The sequence below is a fragment of the Solanum verrucosum genome, unplaced genomic scaffold (genome assembly GCF_900185275.1).
Source record: "Solanum verrucosum unplaced genomic scaffold, falcon-dt-bn FXZP01000623.1, whole genome shotgun sequence".
NCBI classification, from domain to species: Eukaryota; Viridiplantae; Streptophyta; class Magnoliopsida; order Solanales; family Solanaceae; genus Solanum; species Solanum verrucosum.
In genome coordinates this window covers 47,644-62,988 of record NW_026020674.1, presented here as the reverse complement: position 1 = coordinate 62,988, position 15,345 = coordinate 47,644, and positions in this window count along the sequence as shown.

Here is a 15,345-nt window from a genome sequence, read left to right as displayed (position 1 = left end):
TCTTGAGAGACCATCAGGGAGGATGATTTATGCATTTTCTATACCGTTAGGAACTGGTACCAACAACCAAACTGAGCTCCAAGATGCTAGCTATGTTATCTTCAGGTGCATCCAACATGGCTATAAAAAAATACACCTGGAAGTCGATTCTGAACTGGTCATTAAATGGATTTCAAAAAAGCTCACACTCCCCTGGAATCTACAACAATACATCATAGAATTACAAATACTAGTCTAGCAATTGGAGCAGTTCAAATGCACACACATGTATAGAGAGGCAAACAACACGGCTGATCATATTTCCAAATTCAGCCATACTTCAGATATCATCCAACATTTCTACATCAAGGAATAACTTCCTACACTAGAAAAAGGAAGTTCCATTCTAGAAAAACTTGACATGCCAACCTTCAGAAGAAAGAGACTAAAAATAATTAAGAGACATCCCTAATATTGACCCTATTCTGATAGGATTTCCTGGTTAGGTTTTTCTCTTCCAGGTTTTTCTTTGTAAGGGGAGAGTCTCCCTTTTTTTTATTCTTGTCTTACTTATCTAAGGGGAGAGTCTACCTAATTTATGTTACTTAGTTTCTTTGTATCGAGAGGAGTCCTCTCTTTTAGAAGCTTAGATATTAGGTTTCTTCTTTCTAGTATGAGGAAGAGTGGACCTTTCTTAATAGGAAGGACTACTCTGAACCACCATAGGACTAGAGGTAAGGTTTATGACCCCCTCTTTGTACTATTTTTGTTTTATTTATGATAATGCCTGGGGGTGTTGCTATGCCCCTGACCCTCCCCGCCCCCCACCCCCACAAGGGTTGTTAAAAAAAAAACCCTATAACCTAAACTCTAAACTATAAATTCTAAACCCAAAATGGTCCCTAAACCCTTAACACTAAACGCTAAACCCTAAAGCCTAAACCATACATTGTAAACCCTAAACCCTACACTTACACCCTGAACCCTAAAACCTATACACTAAACCTTAAACTCTAAACCCTACACTTATACCCTGAACCCTAAAACCTAAACACTAAACCCTAAACCCTAGACTAAACTTAGACCCTAATCCCTAAAGCCTAAACACTAAACACTTAACCCTAAACCCTAAACCTAGAACCCAAAATCTTAAACAATAAACTTCGAACCATACACCCTAAACTCTATACCCTAAACCATAAACTCTACACCCTAAACTCTAAACCATAAACCAAAACCCTCAAGCCTAAACCCTAAATACTAAACTCTAAACCCTAATCCCTAAATCCTAAACCCTAAAACTTAAAACTAGACCCTAAACCCTAAACCCTAAATCCTAAACCCTAAACCCTAAAACGTAAACCTCAAAGCCTAAGCCCTAAACCGTAGACCCTTAACCTTAACCCTGATTCCTAAAACCTAAATTCGGAACCCTAAAACCTAACCTCTAAATCCTAAACTCAAAACCATATACCTACAACATGAAGACCTAATACCTAAAACCTAAATCCTAAACACTTAACATTAAACCTTAAACTTTATACCCTAAGTCCTAAACGTTCAACACAAAACCCTAAATACTAAACTATAAACTTTGAACCCTAAACCCTAAACCCTAAACCCTAAACTCTAACCTCTAAAACCTAAACCTTAGCCCAAAACCATTAATCCTAAACCCTAAACCTAAACCCTAAATCCTAAACCCTAAATCCTAACCTCTAAACCCTAAAGCCTAAACCCTATGCCCTAAACCGTAAACCGTAAGCCCAAGACCCAAAACCCTAGACCCTTAACGTTAATCCCATAACCTTAAATCCTAAACCCTAAACTTGGAACCTAAAACCTTAAACGGTAAACCATAAAACCTAAATACTGAACCCTAAAACCCTAGACCAAAATCCCTTATATCAAAACCCTAAACCCTAAACCCCTTAAGCATAAGCCCTAAGCCCTAAAACCTAAACCATAAACCTTAAACCCTAAACCCTAAAACATAAACCCTAAAACCTTTCCCTAAGTTTTAACTCTAAACCCTAAACCCAAAACCCTAGACCTTAAACCCTAAACCCCTAATCTTAAAGCCCAAACCATAAATCATAAACCCTAAACATAGAACCCAAAACCTTAAACTGTAAACCACAGAACCTAAACTCTTAACCCTAAACCGCTACACCCTAAACCCTAAACTCTAAACCCTAAACCCTAAACCCGTTAACCAAAAAAAGATTAACCATAAACCCTAAGCCCTAAACTCTAAACCCTAAACCTTAAACCCTAAACCCTAAAACCTAAACTCTAATCCTAAACCCTAAACCTAATCCTAAAACCAAAAACTTAAACCCTAAACCCTAAACATAAACCTAAAACCAAACCTAAACCCTAAACTTCTCACCCTAAATCCTAAACACTAACCCTAAACCCTAACCCCAAATCAGAAACCCTAAACCCTAAACAATAAATCCTAAATTTTTAACCAAGAACCCTAAAATCTTAACCCTGAACCATACACCCTAAACCTTAACAACTAAACCCTAAACCCCTAAATCCAAAATCCTACACCTCAAACACTAAAACCTAAACCCTAAACCCTAAATCCTAAACCCTAAACTCTAAATCCTAAAACCTAAACTTGATAAAAAAAATCCCTAAAAACTAAGCCCTAAACCTTCAACCCTAAACCCTAAGCCCTTAACCCTAAACCCTAAACCCTAAAGCGTAAACTCCAATCCCTAATCCCTCAATCAAAACTTTAAACAGTTAACCCTAAATCCTAAACTGTAAACCCCAAACCCTACACCCTGTAACCCAAAATCATAAACCTAAACCCAAAACACATAACCCTAAACCATAAACCCTAAACCCTAACCCTAAACCCTAAATCCTAAACCTTGAAACCTAACACCTAAACACTAAACCCTAAACCCTAAACCCTAAACCCTAAATCCTAAACTCTAAATGCTAAAACCTAAACCCCAATCCCTAAACCCTAAACTCTAAACCTTAAACCCTATCCCTAAACCCTAAACCCTAAACCCAAAACTCTAAACTATAGCCGATAAACCCTAACCAGAAACCCTAAAACCTAAATCCTAGATCCTAAACCTAAACCTACAACCCTAAACCCTAATCCCTAAAACCTAAACCCTAAGCTCTATGCCCTAAACCCTAAACTCTATGCCCTGAAGCCTAAATTCAATATGCTAAACCCTAAACCCTAAACCCTAAATCATATATCCTAAAATCTAAACCCTAAACCCTAAACTCTAACCGTAAACCCTAAACCCTAACCTAAACCTCAAACCCTAAACCCTAAAGCTTAAACTCTAAACCTTAAATACCAATGCCTAAACTCTAAACCCTATACAGTAAACCCTAACCCAGAACCTAAACCCTAAACCCTAAAACAAAAAACCCCAGACTGTAAAACCATAAACCATAACCCTTAACCCTAAACCATTAATCCAAAATCTTAACCCCACACCCTAGAACCTATACTTGAACCCTAAACCTTAAACCCTAAACCCTAAACACTAAACCCTAAACCTTAAACCCTAAACCTAAACCGTAAACCCAAACCCTAAACCATTAATCCTTTACCCTAAACAAAAACCCTAAGTTTTAAACCCCAAACCGTAAACACTAAATCATAAACTCTAAATCCTAAACTCTAAACCCTAAACCCAAGACACAAAACCCTATACCCTTAACGCTAATCCCATAACCTTAAATCCTAAACCCTAAACTTGGAACCTAAAACCTTAAACATAAACCATAAAACCCAAATACTGAACCCTAAAACCCTAGACCAAAATCCCTTATATCAAAACCCTAAACCCTAAACCCCTTAAGCATAAGCCCTACGCCCTAAAACCTATACCATAAACCTTAAACCCTAAATCCTAAAACATAAACCCTAAAACCTAAACCTTATGTTTTAAGTCTAAATCCTAAACCCAAAACCCTAGACCTTAAACGCAAAACCCCTAATCTTAAAGCCCAAACCGTAAATCCTAAACCCTAAACATAGAACCTAAAACCTTAAACTGTAAACCATAAAACCTAAACTCTTAACCTTAAAATGCTACACCCTGAACCCTAAACTCTAAACCCTAAACCCTAAACACCTTAATAAAAAAAAAGATTAACCATAAACCCTAAGCCCTAAACTCTAAACCATAAACCTTAAACCCTAAACCCTAAACTCTAAACCTAAACCCTTAATCCTAAACTCTAAACCTAATCCTAAAACCAAAAACTTAAACCCTAAACCCTAAACCCAAACCTAAAACCAAACCTAAACCGTAAATATTAAACCCTAACTTCTCACCCAAAACCCTAACCCTAAATCAGAAACCCTAAACCCTAAACCATAAATACTAAATTCTTAACCCAGAAGCCTAAACTCTAAACCCTGAACCACACACCCTAAACCATAACAACTAAACCCTAAACCCCTAAATCCAAAATCCTACACCTCAAACACTAAAACCTAAACCCTAAACCCTAAATCCAAAACCCTAAACTCTAAATCTTCAACACTAAACCCTAAACTCTAAACCCTAAACCCTAAACCTTATTAAAAAATCCCTACAAACTAAACCCTTAAACACAAGCCCTAAACCCCATACCCTAAACCCTAAGCCCTTAACCCTAAACCCTAAACCCTGAACCCTAAAGCGTAAACACAAATCCCTAATCCCTCAATCAAAACACTAAACAGTTAACCCTAAACACAAAACCCTAAATCCAAAACTCTAAACCCCAACCCCTAAACCCTAAACCCTATACCCCAAAATCATAAACCTAAACCCAAAACACTTAACCCTAAACCATAAACCCTAAACCCTAACCCTAAACCCTAAATCCTAAACCTTGAACCCTAATACCTAAAAACTAAACCCTAAACCCTAAACCCAAAACCCTAAATCCTAAACTCTATATGCTAAAACCTAAACCCCAACCCCTAAATCCTAAACTCTAAACCCTAAACCCTAAACTCTATCCCTAAACCCTAAACCCTAAACTCTAAACAATAGACGATAAACCCTAACCTGAAACCCTAAAACCTAAATCCTAAATCCTAAGCCCTAAACCTACAACCCTAAACCCTAATCCCTAAAATCTAAACACTAAACTCTATGCCCTAAACCCTAAACTCTATGCCCTAAATCCTAAATTCAATATACTAAACCCTAAACCCTAAACCCTAAACCCTAAATCATAATTCCTAAACTCTAAACCCTAAACCCTAAACTCTAACCCTAAACCCTAAACCCTAAACCCTAACCTAAACCTTAAACACTAAACCCTAAATCTTAAACTCTAAACCTTAAATACCAAAGCCTAAACTCAAAACCCTAAACCCTAAACCCTAACAGAGAACCTAAACCCTAAACTCTAAAACCGAAAACCCTAGACTGTAAAAACCATAAACCATAAACCTTAACCCTAAACCATTAATCCTAAATCCTAAATCCTAACCCCACACCCTAACACCTATACTTGATCCCTAAACCTTAAACCCTAAACCCTAAACACTAAACACTAAATGCAAAACCCTAAACCTTAAACCCTAAACCTAAACCCTAAACCCAAACCATAAACCATTAATCCTTTACCCTAAACGAAAACCCTAAGTTTTAAACCCCATACCCTAAACCCTAAATCATAAACTCTAACTCCTAAACCCTAAACCCTAAACCGAAGAACCAAAACCCTAGACCCTTAATGCTAATCCCATAACATGAAATCCTAAGCCCTAAACTTGGAACCAAAAATATAAACCGTAAACAATAATACTTAAATATTGAACCCTAAAACCCTAGACGAAAATCCCTTATATCAAAACCCTAAACCCTAAACCCCTTAAGCATAAGACCTAAGCCATAAGACCTAAACCATAAACCTTAAACCCTAAACCCTAAAACATAAACCCTAAAATATAAACCCTAAACCCTAAAAAATAAACCCTAAAATATAAACCCTAAACCCTAAACCCTAAACCCCTTAAGCATAAGCCCTAAAACCTAAACCATAAACCTTAAACCCTAAACCCTAAAACATAAACCCTAAGACCTAAACCCTAAGTTTTAACTCTAACCCCTAAACCCAAAACCCTAGATCTTAAACCCTACACCCCTAATCTTAAAGCCCAAACCGTAAATCCTAAACCCTAAACATAGAACCCAAAACCTTAAGCTGTAAACCATAAAACCTAAACTGTTAACCTTAAAACGGTACATCGTACACCCTAAAATCTAAACCCTAAACCCTAAACCCCTTAACCAAAAAAAAAGATTAACCATAAACCCTAAGTCCTAAACTCTAAACCATAAACCTTAAACCCTAAACCCTAAACCCTAAACTCTAATCCTAAACCCTTAATCCTATACCCTAAACCTAATCCTAAAACCAAAAACTTAAACCCTAAACCCTAAACCTAAACCTAAAACCAAACCTGAACCCTAAACCATAAACTTCTCACCCTAAATCCTAAACACTAACCCTAAACCCCAACCCTATATCAGAAACCCTAAACCTTAAACCATAAATCCTAAATTCTTAACCCAAAACCCTAAACTCTAAACCCTGAACCGTACACCCTAAACCTTAACAACTAAACCCTAAACCCCTAAATCCAAAATCCTACACCTCAAACACTAAAACCTAAACCCTAAACCTTAAATCCTAAAATCCAAAATCTAAACCTTCAACACTAAACCCTAAACTCTAAACCCTAAATCCTAAACCTTATAAAAAAATCCCTAAAAACTAACCCTTAACCACAAGCCCTAAACCCTAAACCCTAAACCATAAGCTCTTAACCCTAAACCCTAAGCCCTTAACCCTAAACCCTAAACCCTAAACCCTAAACCCTAAAGCGTAAACTCCAATCCCTAATCCCTCAATCAAAACTCTAAATAGTTAACCCTAAACCCAAAAACCTAAATCCTACACTATAAACCCCAAACCCCAAACCCTAAACCCTATACCCTAAAATCATAAACCTAAACCCAAAACACTTAACACTAAACCATAAACCCTAAACCCTAACCCTAAACCCAAAATCCTAAACCTTGAACCCTAATACCTAAACACTAAACCCTAAACCCTAAACCCTAAATTCTAAACTCTAAATGCTAAAACCTAAACCCCAACCCCTAAATACTAAACTCTAAACCCTAAACCCTTTCCCTAAACCCTAAACCCTATATTGTAAACCATAGACGATAAACCCTAACCTGCAACCCTAACACCTAAATACTAAATCCTAAACCTACAACCCTAAACCCTAATCCCTAAAACCTAAACCCTAAACTCTATGCCCTAAAGCCTAAATTCAATATGCTAAACCCTAAACCCGAAACCCTAAATCATTATTCCTAAACCCTAAACCCTAAACTCTAACCGTAAACCCTAAACCCTAACCAAAACCTCAAACCCTAAACCCTAAATCTTAAACTATAAACCTTAAATATCGAAGCCTCAACTCTAAACCCTAAACCCTAAACCCTAACCCAGAACCTAAACCCTAAACCCTAAAACCAAAAACCCTAGACTGTAAAACCATAAAGCATAAACCTTAACCCTAAACCATTAATCCTAAATCCTAACCCCACACCCTAAAACCTAAATGCTAAACCATAAACCTTAAACCCTGAACCTAAACCCTAAACCCAAACCCTAAACCATTAATCCTTTACCCTAAACGAAAACCCTAAGTTTTAAACCCCAAACCCTAAACCCTAAATCATAAACTCTAAATGCTAAACCCTAAACCCTAAACCATAAACTTCTAAATCCTAAACCCTAAACCCTAAACTATAAACCATAAACCCTAAACTTTAAACCCGGAACATGGAAGCCTAAACCTTGGAACCTAAAATACTAAACCATAAACACTAGACACTAAACACTAATTTCTAAACCTTAAACCCGAAACCCAAAATGCCTTAACCATACATCGTAAACCCTAAACCCTAAACGATATACCTTAAACCCTAAGCTTTAAACCCTAGACCCTAAATCCTAAACCCAAAACTTGGAACCCTAATTCCTAAACCCTAAACCCTTAACCATAACCCTAACCCTAAATATAAACCCTAAACCATAAAATCTAAACCCTAAACCCTAAGCCCTAAACCTTAACCCTAAATCTAAACCCTAAACCTTAAATCCTAAACCCTAAACCCTAAACCTAAAAACTAAACCGTACACCCTAAACCCTAAACAGGCCTAAACCATAAACCCTAAGACACACTTAACTTAACGCCTCCCCATTTTTCAATTTGTTTCTCTATCTAATTTCCCTCTTTAGCGGAACTCTCTCAAAATTACATAGCAGCTACAGCTCCAACGGCTAGCTCTCCAGCCGAAATGGCGCATGATCCGTCGGTGAGCCTTTACAGGCCGCCGGACCAAAGCCATCGGAGGCGCCTAGAGAAGACAAACATAACCCACCAAGAATCAACACCTAATTCATCCTACAACTCCACAAATTTGCAAAACAATGAGGTGATGCAGATCGCGAATTCAGAAAGGGAGCTGGACGGGATTCAAAAAATTATTTCTCCAGGTCGCGATAGGTTGATTCATCCAAAGTTTTTTAGAGGGAATGATTCTACTATTCAAGGGCTACAATATACTGAAAAATCAAGTGATTCCATCTTGCCAATTGAGAGAACTGATGAGGCGATCTCTGGGACATTCGCCGAAAAATCATCTAAGATGCGCCGTCAAATTCGTCCACTGTCCCACCAATTTCATGGCGATTTGAACACTGGGGTTTATTCAACTGGTGAAGAGGTACATATCACTGCAATTTCAAGTAGAATGGACCGTCCAATCTCCGGCGACAAGAATTCCGGTGAGCAAGCAACCGAAAAGCTACAGGGTGAAGGCGGCGCTGCTAGGGGAATTTATTCTATGGATGAGGAGGTCCACCATGCCAATATAACCATCAATATAGCTCAAGAACATAACCAGGATGAAATTTAGGCGAGTTTACTGAATTTGGCAACCAGTAGACAAGTTGAGGTTGAAGAACTCAACTGCAGACCTGAAGAAGAACAACTGGGGACTTGTTCCCACGATTGTGCAGGTCCAAATGGTCAAAAATAGGACCAACACGCAATGGAACAACAAAAAATAGAGAATAATTCAAAGCATGGAGATACAAGAATAAGTCAGCACCTAAATGATAAACTTGGCAATACACAATCTATTTCTTTGGAAGTGATTGAAGTTGAGAGTTCATCTCAATTCACATTTGGAGTTAAACCAACGGATAGAAGAACTAGCATTGGTGGACACCAAAGAGCAGGTAAAGCAATTAATTATACTAATGAATTTGATAATGATCATATGCAGGAGCAGCAGACAATAAAAAACAACTCAGAAAGTAGAAATCAGAATGGAGATGACACACAAGCAGGTAAGTCTTCTCACTCTAATGCCTGCAGAGATGAGGTTAGTCTTAGTAGTAGTGATGATCATGTGAATGTCAATGCAAAAGGGCAAAAGAATGTTGTGGTGAATGTTCAGGAATAGGGCAGAGGAGATACTGAACCCCATCAGCAAATTGGTGTAAATAATAATAGTCAAACTCAACTCCCTGATAATGGAGGGAATTCTGAACCCAATAAATATCACAAGGAATTCCCTAAAAATTCCAGCAACTTCGATAGACATACCATCTCCAATAAGAAGGGTCAGCAAACAAATCACCCCAACCAACTGAAAGGTCCTAGCAATCTCAATGAGAACCAAAAAATCAAACAGGACCAGAGTACTGAACCTGATCCTTATACAGTGGTACAAACGTTGGCTTCGAGATTTAGGCAAATTCATGCTACACATGCAACTTCTATAGAACTGGTCCCTCCCAAACACACTACTAAACTGGGCCAACCTGTTGTGATTTATAATATGGATGACTTCATGAACAAATTAACGGTGGATTGTAAATATACCCTTATAGGTAAATTTAGTACCACCATGCCGAAAATTGAACTCATCACGAAAAGCTTCATCTTACAGACCCAACTGAATGGGGGTTTCAATATTGCTCATTATAATGCTAGGCATGTCAAAAGAACTAGAGCTAGTATGGCCAAGGTTAAAGTTCAAATGGATCTTACCAAGGATAGACCTAGACATATTTGGATTGGTTTGGATGAGGAATATCTCTCTATAGGGAGATGGCAATCTATTGAATACGAAAATATCTCCCCTTACTGTGTATACTGCAAACACCAAGGTCACATGATAGTTGATTGTAATTTCAAAATAAGGGATGAGGACTTCAAACGAAGGACATAGTTAGGAGCAGAAATGAAACACATGAATAAAGGTGAACAAGGGCAACAAAGAAGTGATCATAAGCAGAACAGGGCAATGGAGCAGGAGGAGCAACAACACCAAAATACCAAGGAAGGGAACACTTAGAAACAACATGAGCAGCAGAAGGAAGAAGAATGGCAAGTGTCAAGAAAAAGAAACAATAAATTACAGGAAGAAAAAATACAGAAGACTGTTTGGAGGCCAACATCACCACAGAACAGAATGTCAAAAGAGCAACCACAAATCACAACTCAACAAACATGTACACTTACTATTACTAATCATATTTCTTTTACTAACCTTAACGTGCAGGAAAAACAAACTGAAGATACCAAGGAGCATGATAGTAATGAAGGGACAATACCACATGGAGCACAAAGTAGGTCTAGAGTAGACGATAACCAGAAAGAACAGGTCAAGCAAACAGTTAACAAAGTACATAACAAGAGCACTGGTATTGACTCGATGCTCTGAATCCCCACAAACCCCAATAGTCCAAATCTTTATAGTGTTGTTGAAGCTGAAGGAGGGATGGATGGGGATGTCAGGAGAAACAAACTAACATGCAGGAAGGGGTGTCCAAAGAGGGGAATTTGCCTCATGTTATGCATCAGGGTACTCACACTGACCATAGTTCAGACTCTAGAACTTCTGCTACCACTACAAGCCAACAACAGAGTCCAGATCATCAGCAGGTGCAACAACAAAAGCAAACAAGGGCAAATAATCTGGATACCACAAAAAATAACAGGGACAAACAGCAAGAGGAGGTAAGAACATCAGATAAACAAAACAAAGGATCTATGGTGAAAGATTTCGGATCCAATGCAAGAACTAGCAAACAAGGAAACACTCCCAAAAGCAAGAACAAACCTAGAAAAAAAAAAGAGAAACCGCTAAAAAGAAATAGGCAACACAATAAGAGAAGGATCAGCAAGGGGAACAACAAACGACTGGGGAAGCTTGCAAGAGTTTTATCGTTGATGAACAGTTGGGCATGGATACTACTCCCGTACAGGCACAATACATGACCCCTCCTCATAATGTCCCTCCTGACAAAATGCATGAAAAGTGCCAGACTAATAAGAGCCCTATAATTGATGAATATGCTGTGGACTTGAAATGACCCAAAAGGTTCTTAAAAATGTGCTTCGGAAGTTACCAGAAACTTGTTTAGCTATATCAAAAAAAATCTGTTTCATTTTTTGAAAATCCGACTTCATATTCTTGTTTAGGGGGTCAAATTGAGTGGTAAATAGGTCTAACCCAAATTTTAGAGCAACCGTATCAAAATTCAAAATTTCCAAGTGAAACCTTTTTCGAGGTTCTACTTTGGAGGGACATATCTCCTAGCTCACAAATGATTGGGAGGCCTATAAAATATCCATGGAAAGCCCTTGGAGTTAGCTACCTAACACACTTCGTTTCACCTCATTCAGAGTTCGAACGAAGAAGTTATGCCCATTTTCGTAAAATCTGTCCGGCAGGAAATGCAATTTCCAGTGAGCGTTTTTAGTGTTCACCCGCCTAATTTTTTTTTCTAAGTGTTGGACCATTTTTCCAAAGGGCATATGCTATTTCCTATATACCATTAGTTCAATTTCCATCTCTAAAACATTTCCCAAAATACCTCTCCCATACTTAGACACATTTTCTCTCAAGATTCTCTCAAGAACCCTAATCCAAAACCTTCCTCAAGATTAAAGAGACTCTTGCTCCAAGTTCCAAGCTTCCATTGAAGACACTCTCAAGACCTTCATAAGAACTCAAGGTATGTGGTGTTGACCTCATGGGTCCTTCCACCCAGAGTGCCTAGACTCTATTCTACTCACTAATTCATGGTTTAAGTTAAGATTCATAAATTAGTCTTGTTCTTTGTAATAATTTCCTGCACATTGAATTTTAAACATGAAAAGTGATTGTTTTGAGCATGTTGTGACTCTAGAACTTGAATCTAAATTTGGAATGGATGTGGAGAATTTCATGTGGTATTGTGGGTGTTAAAAGGTGTTGTTGTAGTTGTTCACTGGTTTGACTGCATAATTACTACCCTATTTTCTATGCTCTTTGATTCCATTACATGCCTTCAAGGTGTTTGATAAAATGTCCAACTATGGAGAATTGATGAATCGATGCTTTAAAGCTTGAGTTATGAGATGTATGGCAATCCAGAGATGTGTTGATGACAAACTAAGCTTGTGTATATGTTCATTCCATATGTGAGATTGCATTAGAGCCTAATGAGAATTTCCTATATAAAGTGTTGCATGACCATGCCCGGTCCGGGGCAAAAGAATCAGACAACCATGTGAGAGGTTTATATCTCACCACCTAAGATGCTTGGGGTGTGACCAACATCAACCATGTGAGAGGTTTATATCTCAGCACCTAGGATGCTTGGGGTGTGACCAACATCAACCATGTGAGAGGTTTATATCTCACCACCTAGGATGCTTGGGGTGTGACCAACATCAACCATGTGAGAGGTTTATATCTCACCACCTAGGATGCTTGGGGTGTGACCAACATCAACCATGTGAGAGGTTTATACCTTGCCACCAGGGTGTCCGGGTGTGAACGACATCCCCCATCCTAAGTTGGGGTTATAGATTGGTTGGATCATGCATACACATATGATATCTACTATTAGTATAGATTTACTTAAACATGTTTTGACTTCACTTTGATCATGCCTCCTCACATTGTTATTCATAATGCCTATGAAACTATTTCTTGTATTTCGATTGTGTCCTTGTCTATTGTTGTGTTACACCCCGCATACTTAGTACATTCCAAGTACTAACGCATACTTTGCCTACATGATGTCACCATGTAGGGACCGGAGCTACTCTTGATCCTTCTCTCCATTCATGTGGCTAGTACGGTGCTTATCCGAGTTTGTTGGTGAGTCCTCAGTGATTCGAGGGCTATGTTATGTTTCCTACTCCTATGTTTTGAGACTTTAGCTTGCAATTGTATATTGACTATGAGGGGAGCTGGTAGTATGTCATGGCCCCCGTCCTATCTATGTATGTAGAGATATGCGTTGGACAAGTATTTTGTAAATGAGCTTGACTCTTGTTCTATGATGTCTTTTTGAAATGGTTTGCCCTTAGTCCCTATTTCCCGTTAATTAATGTTGAATGTGCTTCCGCGACCGATGAAGTGTGATGACAAGTTTGAGAGGCTTGTTTGGGGTTCCTTCGGGTTCCTCATTCACCGTGTCACGTCTAGGCCCTAGGCTTGGGTCGTGACAAGCTTGGTATCAGAGCACTAGGTTGTTAAATCCTCGGAGTCCAACACACCGCGTTGAGTAGAGTCCTAATCATGGTTGTGAAGCGCGCCAGGACTATGAATGGGAGGCTACAAAACGTTTTAGGAAAGGTTTCCCTTCTTCATGTTCTATGTCGTGCTTAGAGTGCGATAAGGTGATTCCTCCCTAATGCTTGTTCTTTGGATTGCTAGATCATCATGCCAAACATGAGGGGAAGACGGGCCCGATCACCGAAAGAGCCACCCACCAATGGTGAGCTCCGTGATGCACTCACCATGATTGCACAAGTGGTAGCTAACCAAGTGCAACAAGGAGCCCAAGATCCTCGAACTACCACCCCGGGGGAAAGGGTGAGAGATTTCATGAGGATGAACCCTCCCGTCTCCTATGGTTCAAAGGTGGATGAGGACCCGCAAGAGTTCATCGATGAGGTATGCAAAATCTTGACCATTATGGATGGTGGTGCTTGTGAGAAGGCGGAATTGGCGGCCTACCAACTCAAGGGGGTTGCTCAAATTTGGTTTGATCAATGGAAAGGTGATAAAGGTAATGGCTACGTGGTGTTGTGGGAGTAGTTTAAACTTGCTTTCCTGAATAGGTTCTTCCCTCTTGAGCTTAGGGAGGCAAAGTTGGTGCAGTTCATGAACTTGAAGCAAGGAGCTATGAGTGTGAGGGAGTATGCCCTCAAATTTGTCCAACTTTCCAAGTATGCACCTCACTTGGTGGCCGACTCTAGGTCGAGGATGAACAAATTTGTGATGGGTGTATCCGACTTGGTTAGTGAGGAGTGTCAGTCCCCTATGCTCATTGGACATATGAATTTGTCTCGGTTGATGACTTATGCCGAGCAAATGGAGGAGGAGAAATTGAGGAAGAGAAGGGGGCACGAGGCCAAGAGGGCTCGATTGGAGAATAGGTTCCCTAAGGGTGCTAGATTTCATCAAGGCCGAGGAAACACTCATGTCAACCGGGGATTTTCTATCAATGTTCCTAGACCTCAAGGGGGAGGTGAAGTGGGTTCTATGGATATATGCTGTGGACTTGAAATGACCCAAAAGGTTCTTAAAAATGTGCTTCGAAAGTTATCGGAAACTTGTTTAGCTGTATCAAAAAAAAATCCGTTTCGTTTTTTGAAAATCCAACTTCATATTCTTGTTTAGGGGGTCAAATTGAGTGGGAAATGGGTCTAACCCAAATTTTAGAGCAACCGTATCAAAATCCAAAATTTCCAAGTGAAGCCTTTTTCGAGGGTCTACTTTGGAGGGTCATATCTCCTAGCACACAAATGATTGGGAGGCCCATAACATATCCATGGAAATCACTTGGAGTTAGCTACCTAACGCACTTCGTTTCACCTCATTCGGAGTTCGGACGAAGAAGTTATGCCCATTTTCGCAAAATCTGTCCGGCAGGAAATGCATGTTTCCAGTGAGCGTTTTTACTGTTCACCCGCCTCATTTTTTTTTCTAAGTGTTGGACCATTTTTCCAAAGGGCATATGTTATTTCCTATATACTATTAGTTCAATTTCCATCTCTAAAACATTTCCCAAAACACCTCTCCCATACTTAGACACATTTTCTCTCAAGATTCTCTCAAGAACCCTAATCCAAAACCTTCCTCAAGATTGAAGAGACTCTTGCTCCAAGTTCCAAGCTTCCATTGAAGACACTCTCAAGACCTTCATAAGAACTCAAGGTATGTGGTGTTGAACTCATGGGTCCTTCCACCCATAGTGCCTAGACTCTATTC